General features: G+C 38.6%; 1 protein-coding gene across 3 annotated transcripts in view; it reads left to right on the forward strand.

Annotated features, from left to right (window-relative positions):
* Positions 1-1,873: 1,873 nt before the first annotated feature.
* bmpr1aa (bone morphogenetic protein receptor, type IAa) overlaps positions 1,874-13,316 on the forward strand; it is a 246,835-nt gene continuing 235,392 nt past the window's right edge. For 2 of the 3 annotated variants that reach the window (XM_051922671.1, XM_028795175.2), the window contains exon 1: positions 1,874-2,075. The gene's annotated coding sequence lies outside the window, so the exon portion shown is untranslated. Of the gene's footprint in view, positions 2,076-2,404; positions 2,529-13,316 lie in introns of those variants that run through there. The other variant, XM_051922672.1, reaches the window with a different exon arrangement.

Below are 13,316 nucleotides of genomic sequence, written 5' to 3' on the forward strand. Positions count from 1 at the left end.
CTGCAACACAGTCCAAAAAAAGTTGGGACATTAAAGCATTCATCACTTTGTAATGTCACCATTCCTTCTCACAACACTTCAAAGATATTTTGGCACTGAGGATATCAAGAAATGAAGCGTTTCAAGTATTATTTTGGCCCATTCTTCCTGTAAACATGCCTTAAAGTGTGCAACAGTACAGGGGTCATCGTTTTCACATTTTTTGTTTCAAAATTCTCCACACCTTCCCTATTGGAGACAGGTCAGGACTGCAGGTTCTATGCAGAACGTCGTTTTGCATTGCCTTGTTGAAAAATGCATGGACGTCCCAGGAAAAGATTTCATCTTAAAGGTTGTACATGTTACTCTAAAACCTCAATGTACTTTTCTGCATTAATGCTGCCATCACAGAAGTATAAATTACCTTTGCCAAAGGCACTGACACAACCCTGTACCATGAAAAACCTTGGCTTTTGGACTTATTGCTGACAATAGTCTGGATGTCCTTTTTGTCTTTGGTCTGGAGCCTACGGTGTCTATTTCTTCCAAAAAAGATCTGGAATATTGATTTGTCTGACCATAATACACATTTCCACTGTATAATGGTCCACTCTAGATGCCTCCTAGCCCAGGGAAGTCAATGCCGCTTCTGGACATGGTCAACATAAGGATTTTGTTTTGCATAGTAAAGTTTTAAGTGGCATTGGTGAATGTAACTCCGTATTGTATTGCTTGACAAGGGGTTGCCAAAGTAATCCCTTGCCTATGTGGTTATAACAGCTATTAATGAGTGATGGTTCTTGATGCAGAGCCTTCTGAGGGATCGGAGATCACGGGTGTTCAGCTTAGGCTTGCGCCCTTGCTCTCCATGCACTGAAATTCCTCCAGATTCCTTGAATTGCTTAACGATATTTATTATGCACTGTAGAGAAAGAAATATGTAAAATCCCTTCCAATCCTTCTTTGAGGAACATTGTTTTTTTAACACTTCAATAATTTTCCCACACATTTGCTGATAAACTGGAGATCCTCTGCCCAACTTAGATCCTCAAAGCCATTCGTATATACTGCTTTTGTATCAAATCATGTGTGTAATCACCTGTTGACATCACCTGTTTGAAACCACATCATTATTTGATTATTTTATCTCATTACTGGCCCTAATTTGCTCCCACCCCAGCTTTTTTTGGAATGTGTTGCAGACCTGAAATGCAGGAATAGATGTATATTAACAAATGAAATGAAGTTGGTTCGTACTGTCTGCAATAAAAGTCAAAGTAAATTTAAGAATCACTGTGTTTTTTTTCCCATTTTCCATACCGTTCCAACATTTTTGATTTGGGGTTATACTGTACTTCTACTTCATGAGTACATCATTACACTAATTCAGACTTGTTACTTTTGATTTAAAATTTTCATCTTATATGCATTGTATAATTTGTAGTATTAATAAAATGGTGTTGAAATGGGATTGTGTTGTAATGATCTGTACTGTAGCATATAAAGACGTTCAAATATGCATTCTTTCCTCTGACTCTTTTTTCACTCTTTATCATGTAGAATGTAGCACGGAGGCATTACGACTTCAAATGCAGAGAATCAGTAAATCACTCCATTCACTCCACTCATTCACCTTATATACCTTTTTGACCTTACGCTTATAACCGTAGTGGATAAAAACACGATCTCTAATGAAACTCGATGAATCTGAGAACGCATGTTGCTGGAGTGGTTGACTCCGACTCAACAAGACAGCGCTAATGTGAAACGGATGGAGTTCACTTATTGTGTACCGAGCATCCAACTCCTAAGTATTCGTTTTTACCAGTAGGGGGCGATGATTCCTTTCCCGGTCTCTCGCACAGTAAAGACTGCGACTGGAATGCGCCCGGGAGCGCGTGCGCGTGGCAGAAGAGAGCAGTGCCGTACTGAGCGTTGCGTAGTACGAGACGGTCCACCTCTGACCCGGTTTGGTCCTTCCTAACGTGTTTAAAGTTAAAGCAAAGAGAAAATACGAGGGCCATGCGGTTACTTGGAGATTTGCAACGTATTCCCAATACCAGCAAGGCTTGCAGTCCCATTACCTCTTGAGAAAGGTGAGTCCGCCGTGCCGTGGAATCAGCTACGTGTGCCCAGGAAAAAAAAAAGTTTGGCGTTGACGCCTTTACGGCCTGGGCTTATATATATATATATATATATATATATATATATATATATATATATATATATATATATTATAGTATATATATATATATATAAGACTAACCCGCGAAAGGATTTAACACCATCCAGTACTGACCTCGCACCGAATCCCGTTTGACCGCGCTTAGCTGCGAGGCGACTTTATTGAGTCCTGGCTCCTCGCAGCAGCACCGCGTCTATCACCCCGGAATCTGTAGATCGTGGCGCACGTCCCGAAAGTTCCGCCCTCTGTAGATTTCGAACTGAGCTCGTTGCTCCCAAGATACAACAAACAACAACTAGCCGGCCTCCTTTCTTTTGTGAAACCGGGGCCCTGGGCACTTAACTCTCCATTCGGTTTTACATGTGTGAGTGATAGTATTTTTATTCGATTAGTCTAATCTTAAATTGTTTGTTGTGAAAGCTGTTTATATTTTGCGGTGCGTGTTTATGTTATTTAGAGTGGGCGTTTTGACCTGAAAAGACTTGAGCTGTGGAAGAGCGTTACGGTCGGTATGGTAACAAAGATTCGTCTACGCGTAAAGGGTTCCAGATCGAAACGGAAGTCGCGATTTTTCATCATACCATCCCCTTAACTGTATTCCAGAGGTGAACTGAGCGTATTACATGCCTTTGGGGTGCTAGCTACAAAATATGGCTGCGATGCTGTGAGCCCTAGATATGGTAGCAAGGCTGGCCACATCTGAATGATCCACTGTGTTGTTTCGAGGTTTTGCTTTAGTTTTTTGTTTAGAGGATCCGCACAAGTCTCTTCATGATTGATCACTAAGCTAAGCAGCTGAATGAATAATCACGTTATTTGAACGCATTCAAAACAATCGTTATTTTGCTTAGTTGCTGCAAATGTGGGATGTAATTATATATATATTAGCCTATTTCCAAGAGGTTGATTTTTGGTTATTGTAATTTCTTGCTTGCCTTATGTTATTGAAAGCAAAATGGGTTTACACAGTCAAGGCTAATATGAGTTATCTTGCATGCATTTGGTTTTAATCCTTTTCAGCAACATCATGAATGACATTTGCATTCTTATTTATTTAAATGCTTCTTTTACATAGACGTAATTAACATGTGTTGAATGTTTTTAATAATTGCTGCATTTTTAAATGTTGATGTATGCTGTTTTTGTATGCTGCTGTATCAGAGTAAATGCTTACTTGTTTGTTTTTGCTTAGATTTACGCAAGTTAAGTAAAGTCGAATGTTAAAAGTAACATGTCTGACCTGAGCAGTCTGGACTTCTGCATCATCGGATCATATTCAAATTGTTTTATGTGTTTAGTTCATGAGGTACATTTTTAAAATGTGAACACTGTTCAAGTCTATCGATCATACAGTGAAGTTCAAACTTGAGGTCTTGTGGGTTGAAATATTACATAAGAAATCTCACATGTGAGAGGAGGTCATTCAGTCCCTCAAACTTGCTTATTTAGCTAATATCCAGAGACAACTAAAAATGTTTGCCAAGGTTTCTGCTGCAACTTCATGGATCAGTATTTGGGTCCAGATTCACACAACTCTTTGCATAAAGAAGTGCTTCCTGGCTTCAGTCCAAGTTCACTTCTACTTCATTTCCAACAGCTTTGAAGATCTGGATTAGTTCTCCATTCAATCCAATGAACAGACATGGAAGCTTAGGCTGTCTGTATGGTATATTTGCATTTATTTTTTTGGCTGACACCTTTATCCATGGCAATGTACAGCAATTATATTTCAGTTTCATTTTGTTTGTTCGGTTGTTCAATTTGGATAGCAACAAGTTAATTAAAAATATAAAGAGTTTCCTTCATATTCAGAGCTTTGACAAAAGTATATACGTTTGATTTTTTTTTAAAAATAAAAATATGCACTGTAATGGAATCACAAAATGTGTCTAATCTAAAAAGCAGTTTCAATAAAAGTAGGAAGGAGTCACTTATTGGTTGTTCTAAAGATTTATGGTCACGATGATCCAATGTGACTGAGGTTTAGAGTTGTTAACTTATCTCTTTCTTTAAGAGAAAAACAAGACAGGAAAAATGTATTTATCAATCAAAAACTGAATTTCTTTAGAAACAGTTTTCCACTCCCTGCTTCTTTATGTTTTGGAGTTAACCTTCTCTGACTTTTCTGTGAAAGAAGCTAAATTTTATAATGGCAGCTGGCTAAAATCATCGCCCTGTCAATTTTAGGTCAGAAAAGCCCATAGGCATCCCTACTTCTATACTATAAGAGATGGTGAACTGATGGCTTGAGTGCATCTGTCTGGAGCATCTTTTTAATAAGCCTTAGGAGATGCACTATTAAGTAAATTAACTAAACAGGCTATTGAATTTTAGTTTTTCTCGGGGAAAAAATCAGTGTTGAATACATAGGATAAGGTAGGGTTCTGTTTGTATTGGTGTAAAGAATACAGTGGAATAAAGTATGAACAGGTCAGCACAAAATCAAGAGTTTACTGTTCAGTGTAGTACTGAAAATGGAGTGCTTCTATGGTACTTTTAATTTCCCTCCAGATTTGTCTTTACTTGCATGGAAGCCTTTTTTTCCCCTGATATTACTGTTTTCACATTTTCTTGTTTTGCCTTTTTTATATTATTGGGGGGGAAAAAAGGTAACTTTCCAAAAAGCCAATGCCACTTTATTTTTGGGGAAGCTCTACTTAACTCAATAAAGGAGCTCCTCTTTTCATATCTGCCAAAGACACTCCTCTCTTTCCTTTCACTCTAGGTACTGCTGGAAACACATGTCTGCTATTCCTCTTTATGTACAACACTCCTCATTTTCCGTTTTTCTCAGTTTATTACTTCACGTTCTTTAATGTAAAATCCAATATTCCTGTTTTCCTTCTTTTCTAAAGTTTAACTGTGTTTTCTATTTACAAGAAGTTCCAGCAGCAAAATGACGTGCACTTTCTCACTTATAGTAATACTTGGAGTAAAGGAGCACTTAAACTAAATTAATGTAAAACCTTGAAATAAATGTTATGAAAATTTTTTTTTGTTGAAATCCGTTACTTTACTGATCACAGATTTGGTTGATTTTCATCCTAATTTACTTAATTTACGCTGGCAGCTGATCGATTAGAAGGAGTGTGTGTGTGTATAGAAAAGAATCGCTCCCCTTCAAAATATTCCCATTTTTTTGCTTTACAGCCTTAAATGAAATATGTATGTATTTAATATATTAGCCTTGCATGCGGCTTCCTGGGCATTAGTGAAAAAGGACAGTGAGGAGGGTCCTGCCTAGCTTCCCACTCTTGACGTCCTGCTTCCTCCTCCCCTTGGCCTGCAGCCTCTGTCTCAGTTTAGCGCAAATATATTGCTCCTGCAAGTGAACTATGATTCTTAGCTTGATGAGAGAAGTCGCAAAATCAACTGGAATGTTCAAGCAAAATAATATAGAAAAAAAACAGTTCTCTCGTGAAAAGCAGACAGAGACAGATTTTTATATATATATATATATATATAGAGATATAGTAACATATAGAGAGATAGATATATATGTATGTATATACTGTGTATGTGTATGTATATATATATGTACTGTATGTGTGTGTGTGTGTGTGTGTATATATATATATATATATATATATATATATATATATATATAATCATGGCATTCATAGTCTGAATCGCAATCTGATTGTATGGGTGGTCACCTACCAGGTAACGCTTGTGGTTGGTCAGCAAGTCATATATATATATATATATATATATATATATATATATATATATATATATATATATATATATATATATATATATATATATATATATATAACATTTTTTTTATATTTTTATATGTGAGAGTTTGCCAAATCTTCTTAATTGATTTACATGAAAGACAGATTTATTTTATTTATGTAATATTTATGTAATTTGCCGTTCCCACTTGGATTTTGTCTCATGGCTCAAAGATATCCTTGTAATTGATTCACAAAACTAAATTAGGCCATTGTGAGTGTGACAGTGGATGGACATCCAGAGATGGCTGCTCTCAGGATAGAGAGTGGCATCATGTGATCTTGTGCTGGATACAATGCTTTCACGATTGATTTTTGTCTTTTAATGAAAGTGAGACATTCTTTTATTTGTAAACTAGTGTAGAACCTTACCATGTTTTATTTGCTTTTCTTATGTTTACTCCCTGTCTAGTATAAATCTGTGGAGGTGATGAGGAATGCACTTCAGGCCTGTATTGCAATCCCTGCTCATTGTAAAGTAACCCATAGTTAACAAGTGTAATAAATATACCATTTTATGTGAATTTTTGTTGGTCTATGATTTAAAACACATTTTTTTAGCAGAAATTGTGCACTATCATTCTGTTGATAAGTGTTGGCCATTTTTGGTGATGCTTTCTCTCTGCAGTGAAGAGATGAAAGCTGGTTTTAATTTAGTCATGTGCTTGCTGTCGGTGGGGGCTGGGTGAACTGTTGGCAGGCTCCCTCTTCCTTCAGTGACTAAAAAACTGAGAAAACAGACTGGATATGGAAAATGTCTGGTTTTTAAGACACTGCAGAAAAGTGCCCTGACTGCCACAATGTTTACATGTTAGCTGCACACACACACACTCTTTTGTGTCAAGCGTCTGGTAAAGTTAAGCCCCCCAGGTTTGAGGAGTATTCAAGGATTTTCTTGTAGCGAGTTTATTTTGGTGCACTAGGAATCATTATATGTTTGCTGTTTGATTTGGCTATGACTTGAGAGATCAGGCATGAATGAATATATAGTATTTTCTGTGTGGAAAAATGTTTTTAGCTTTCCTGGGTTTGGCAGTTAGTTTCTTCAGTTGGTTTCTAAGATTTTGCCATTATTGCCGATGGAGACCTACAATTCAGGTCATTTTTTCAGAGAGAAGGTATAGGAGCAGCTGGTTTTAATAAAAAATAAAAAAACAGTTGAAAAGAAACAAATTCTGAGCAATGCCTGTTTATTATATGCATATGTATATCTTGCAAAGAGGTGAGCCTTTTCAATGTTAGTTCAGTTTGCATGTTTATTTCAGGAAAGGTTCTACCATGCTGGTGAGTTACATAGATAATATTAAACATATGGCAGACAGCCGTGCATTCCACCAAGTATTTCAACTTCTCTGTTACAAAAATAATAGTCTACTTCCTAGCATGGATCAAAAACACAAATCTGCATAGCTGATTTTTGCATTAGGTATTCCATCAGGTCCTCTGTCAGCTGTTTGAGCATATTGATCTTTTGAGAAATACCCTTCAACCAAAAGATAGAGTAAAAGAGTGATTTTAGAGTGGTTTAAATCTGTTGAAAGTATTTCCTAAAAAACGTACACTATATTTTCTGTAAATGCTGAAAATGGAAGATGCTTTAACCAGACAGGCAAATTGGGAATAATGTAAATGTACCAACATCATATAATCTATAAAGATTTAAAAAAATGTAGTTTAAGTATAGATCATTTAATTTACTAGCAATGGAGCTTTTTTTCTTTTCAGTATTTAAATAGGCTAACCAAGCTTACGTGAATGCATCAATACTTCAGAAGAAGCAGAAATTGATACTGTCAAATCAAAACTTAGTTTTTTTTTTAATTTTTAGTAATATACTAGGGGGCTCTGCCCCCTGCTCGCTTCGCTCGCCAACCCCTGGTGTTGGGTAACCCGAAATACATTGATGAATGTAGGAGATATATTGGAGTGTAAAGGTGTAGATGACGAACAAAGGAAGTAAAGAACCCATAGCATGGCACATTAGAAAGATTTATTGGAATATTTCTTTATACACAACATGTGATCCTGTAAGTACTTTTACTTCAATAACATTGTCTGTTATGGTGTTGATGACTAAACGTGTACCGTTACATAAACCTTGTTTAGTATTAAGATTTCTTAATAGCATGACTATTGTCCCGATTTTAAGGTTAAGATTGTGTTGTGGTAATCCGGCTGGGTTAATAGTGTTTAAATATTCTAAGGGGAAATTAAGATGCTCATTCTCGTCTTCAGAATCAACATTGTCAGTACTTAGAAAGAGGCGGCTTTCTCCAGGAAGTAACGCAATGACCTGGTTATTTATGCGATCAACGTCAATATTCTTTGGACATAATATAGCCCGTTGTGTTAATAGTGGTATCTGGTCTAATGAGATTGCTGTTCCAAACACCTCCGTCACTAAGTCATCGCAGATAAAGGCTTGAGGGATCTGAATAATATCTGGGTGAAGTCCATATGTATTGGTAAGGTTTCCATCTCCTAGTTGCAATAACCAATTGGTATATTCTGGATCTGGACATCGCATGTTTTGTACCAAATTTTGGAGCCATGACTCCTTTGGTTGCGTTGTTTGAGAAGCGCGTTGTAGGCGCCTGCGTTCATTGTTTTTATCCAGGCGGGCTCGTTTTTGTAGCCCCGTCAGTCAAGCTCTTTCTTTTTGGAGCCGTGCCTGCTTTGCTTGCGGCATTTCAGACGCGCGTTGTAGGCGCCTGCATTCATTGATTTTATCCAGGCGGGCTCATTTTTGTATCTCCGTCAGTTGTGGTCTTTCGTTTTGAACCCATGCCTGCTTTGCTTCCGCAGTTTCAGATGCGCGTTGTAGGCATCTACGTTCATTGTATTTGTCCATGTGGGCTTGTTTTTGTAGCTCCGTTAGTCGAGCTGTTTGGTTTTGGAGCTGAGACAGTTTTGCTTCCGCGGCCTCAGACGCGCATTGTAGGCGCCTATGTTTATTGTTGTTATCCATGTGGGCTCGTTTTTGTAGCTCCGTTAGTTGAGCTGGATCGTTTTGGAGCCGTGACCGTGACTCCATTAGTCATCCGTTGTCCACCGTTAGTAATATGGATAATTGCACTTACTGTTAATACGGAGCGTTTTCTGTGGTTGTACTGTTAGTAATGCATCACTGTAATGTGATTCACATATGCTGTATGGTTTGGACGTGTGAGGATGCTGTACGTTTAATACGTTGAGTTCGTTTATTCTTATTACCCGGACCATGCTGTGTAGTGTGGACGTTTAGTTCAGAAGCGCGTTGTAGGCGCCTGCGCTTTTCGTACTTTCTCGCGCCTTCCGTACTATCTTTGTGGACCTTTTCGGACTCCGCAGTGTCTTCCGTTTGACTCTGGGGTGCAGTGCAGAATCCTCTTTTCTGTGTGGCTCTGTCGTTAGTCGTTAGCTATGGCCGCGTTGTTGCTTCATGTCTTATTTACGTTAGTTGAGCTCTTTCGTTTTTGAGCCGTGACTCCTTCGTTAGTTGAGCTCTTTCGTTTTTGAGCCGTGACTCCTTCGTTCGCGGTGGATCAGACTTCGCTTGCGGTTTATGAGACGCGCGCTGTAGGCGCCTGCGCACTATGTCTCCTGCGTCCATCGCCGTGTACCTGCGTCTGCGCCTTCCGGTTTACCATTCTCGGTTAGTAATATGGATAAACAAACATGTAGGTAATGCACTACCTTTCCCTTTGACAAGGTTTTAAATTCCTTTTTACAAGCTTGCTACAAGTAGTACAAGCAAAGCAGGTTTTTAAATTAAAATATTATGGATATTGTAAATTTGCATTCTAGGAAACAAATGAAAAACCATATACCCTGAGGTCAGTCAGTTAACATCCAGATAATGAGCTAAATTTGATTTTTGGCCACTTACAGTGCAGTATTTCATCAATCTGTTGCATTTAGAAAGTACATTTTTGTTTTTGCCTTTTATGTTTAATGATTTATTTTAAGACAACTATTGGACCATATTCAGTGCATTACATGTGAACCTGCTATTTAAAATGTAAACAAGAAATTACAATGGGCATTGTACATTTGTGCCAAGATATTTTTTTTGAAATCTAAATTATTTTTATTTTAAATTAAATATGTTAAAATTCTGACATTTTGCCATTATGAGGGAAAAATCATAATCATGGTTTTCTTTTATTAATAATAATACATTTTGTTTATATAGTGCCTTTTGTTTCGAATAATAGTTAATTCCTTAGATATTCCTGTTTTTCTTGGTTATGACACCTGTGCTTAGTTTTTTTGAAATTCTTACTTAAATATTTATTCAAAAAAAGATTATGCTGGTCATAAAATATTGATGGTCGTTAGTAAAAAAACACTTCTTTAGCCCTTTTATTTTAAGTTTATTAAAGTCATGCAGGGGCGGTTGTTTTTTTTACTTGAATGTAGAACTAGTAGATAAAGTGCCAAAAGGTTCTAACTGTTTTAGGGTGGATGTCGACTTTTGTCGACAGGAGGGGTTGAAGGCGAATGTCGACAAAAGTCGACATCCCAGGGATAGGGGGCAACAATCAGCTGTTAATGGCGACAAATCTCACTGTCACGTCACAGGCATTCCCTCTGTGCTTGGAGGAATGCTAGACTCGTTGACTCGGCAACTAAACCTTGCGTGTGCGTGAGTTGCGAAATGTAAACAATGGCAAGATGGCATCGACATGTGAAAAGGGAGCGAAGCAAATGCACAAAAGAAAACACTCGGCAGACGATGTTTTGCGCATTATCGCGAAGTCGGACTCTTGATTTTTCAGAATCGGATTTTATTGGCAGTGATCAGGAGATCGAGCAAGAGAGTTAGAAGCAGGCATCAGCTGATCAGACACCAGCCGATGCCGTGCCAGCGGATCTGCTGCCAGTTGAGTGCCTTCGCGCAGCCGATGCATCTACGGCAAGGTTCGCATGGGATAAATTCACAGACATTGATCCGTTGAGAGCCGATCTAGCTACCGGAGTTTACAAGATTGCATGGCTTGCTGTTGGACACGACAGATCACCAGCTGCTGTACTTCAGGCTGCTCTCTCCTGATGCTGCTTTTCAGCTACTGTCAGACGAGACAAACAGGTAGGCAGAGATTTTTTTTGAATCGCGGGCTGCGTTTGCATCGCATTCTCGTTTTTCAAAGTGGAAACCCACAACGAAAGACGAGATGAAGCGCGCTGTGGCATTACAAATAGAGATGGGACAGAACTGGTGATATAACTTCAGGGAGCATTGGTCCAAACGTGTTTTGTCCCCTGTTGGCTTAGGTACGTGCTGCTGCAAAGTTTTATTCACTTCTGTAATAAACAGAAGCAAATCCCATGGGGTGAGCCAGGCTGTAATGCCATACATAAAGTTCATAAAGTTTCAGAAGATGAAAAGAGGTGACAATACGGTTTTCATGCAGGCAGAAAACTTGGTGGCAGTGGCATGGCACGATGGCAAATGGGTGACTTATCTCTCTACTGTACACACTAACAATATATGTGAGAAAGTGCAGCAACAGACAATTGAAAAATAGGCACCAAAGCAACACATATTGTAAGGAGTGCAATGTGGCAATGACTGAAATTGGCTGCTTTGAGCGAGATCAGACTTTGCTGTGTAAAATGTATGTGATATGTATGTTAAATCATAGAGTATGCAGGCTCATACAACATGCAAGACAGTAACATTTGTCAAAAGTAAATATTTTTTGTTGATTTGATATGTTAAACAATTGCTTTGTGTTCTTTTTTAAAAAATGTTAGTTTTTGGAAAAATATTCAGCCCTGGGAGAAAAGAAACAAACAAAAAAAATTAGCCCTAAAAGAGTTAAACTTTTTCGCTTACTGATTTAAACTGTATATATAACAAGAGGCTGTTGTGCACATATGCAACAGTTGCCTTAAATCTTACAGCATATCACTTTTGAAGCACAACTCTTTCTAGTTTAACAAACAATTCCTTGTACAATTCTCAGTTATTAAAGTAAAGCTGAAAAGAATAAGATTTATCAATGGAAGAATACAAAGCCCCTCAGGTGTGAACTGTGGTTTTTGATTTGCCCAACCATGGAAATACCATGCCTGGTTTTGAAAGGGGATGCTCTGTCTAGACGTGTCTTGTGAGGAAAGGTTTAGTGCACCACATAATGTTTTGTAATATTTTTTATTTAAATAAAATATTTATTACAGTCATCTTCAGATTACAATTCTCTTAAAATGTTCTCCATAGAAAAGTAAATATTGCTTGCTTGGTGAATATCAGTAAAAGTGCATGATGTAAAAAAAAAAAAAAACTTTCAATGCTTGCATGTTTTAAGGAGGCTTCTTTTGAGTTTTTGCCAGCAAAAGTCATCTTACTTAATAGCCATTCTGTTTTCTATGTGAAAGAATGTGTCCTTGAGGTACATATTATTGTTTAATGGGAATTGCTGTTAATTTCAGCTTATTTGTATTGTTCCAAAAAGGATAACATTGTTATCGGGAATGGTGTTATAATCTCTTTCTAACTTTGCTTTTAAACTTGTGCAGTTTTGGATGATGGTTAACCTTGGAGTGATGCTGAATGTATTGTTTGCTGTTTAATGTTTGTACATTTTAGCATTGAATCACATTATGCAGGTGCTTTGTTCCTGTAACACATCCCTCCCCCGCCCCTTTAGTTTTGTCAGCTTATTACTTCCATCCATCCATCCATTGTCCAACCCGCTGAATCCGAACACAGGGTCACGGGGGTCTGCTGGAGCCAATCCCAGCCAACACAGGGCACAGGGCAGGGTGCCAACCCACTGCAGAACACACACAAACACACCCACACACCAAGCACACACTGGGGCCAATTTAGAATCGCCAATCCACCTAACCTGCATGTCTTTGGACTGTGGGAGGAAACCGGAGCGCCCAGAGGAAACCCACGCAGACACGGGGAGAACATGCAAACTCCACGCAGGGAGGACCCGGGAAGCGAACCCAGGTCCCCAGATCACCCAACTGCGAGGCAGCAGCGTTACCCACTGCGCCACCGTGCCGCCCGCTTATTACTTTTATTCAAATATTATTTTTTGTTTTGTGTGCTGGTATACAGTGGAACCTCGGTTCACGAACGTCTCGGAACACGTACAAATCGGTTTACGACCAAAAAGTTTGCCAAACTTTTGCGTCTGTTCACGATCACACACTCGGTATACGAACAAGCCAGTTTCCCTTTTGGTTTGTACGTGTTCAGTCTCTCCCTGTGCATTTCATGTGCAGCAAGTGAGCGAGAGAGAGTGGGACACATACACACAGGCGCGAGAGAGAGAGACACACACACACACACACACACACACACACAGGTGCGCGAGAGAGAGACACACACACACACACACACACACACACACACACACACACACACACAGACAGGTGCGCGAGAGAGACACACACACACACACACAGACAGA

This window comes from Erpetoichthys calabaricus, chromosome 2, assembly GCF_900747795.2.
Source record: "Erpetoichthys calabaricus chromosome 2, fErpCal1.3, whole genome shotgun sequence".
Lineage (NCBI taxonomy): Eukaryota > Metazoa > Chordata > Cladistia > Polypteriformes > Polypteridae > Erpetoichthys > Erpetoichthys calabaricus.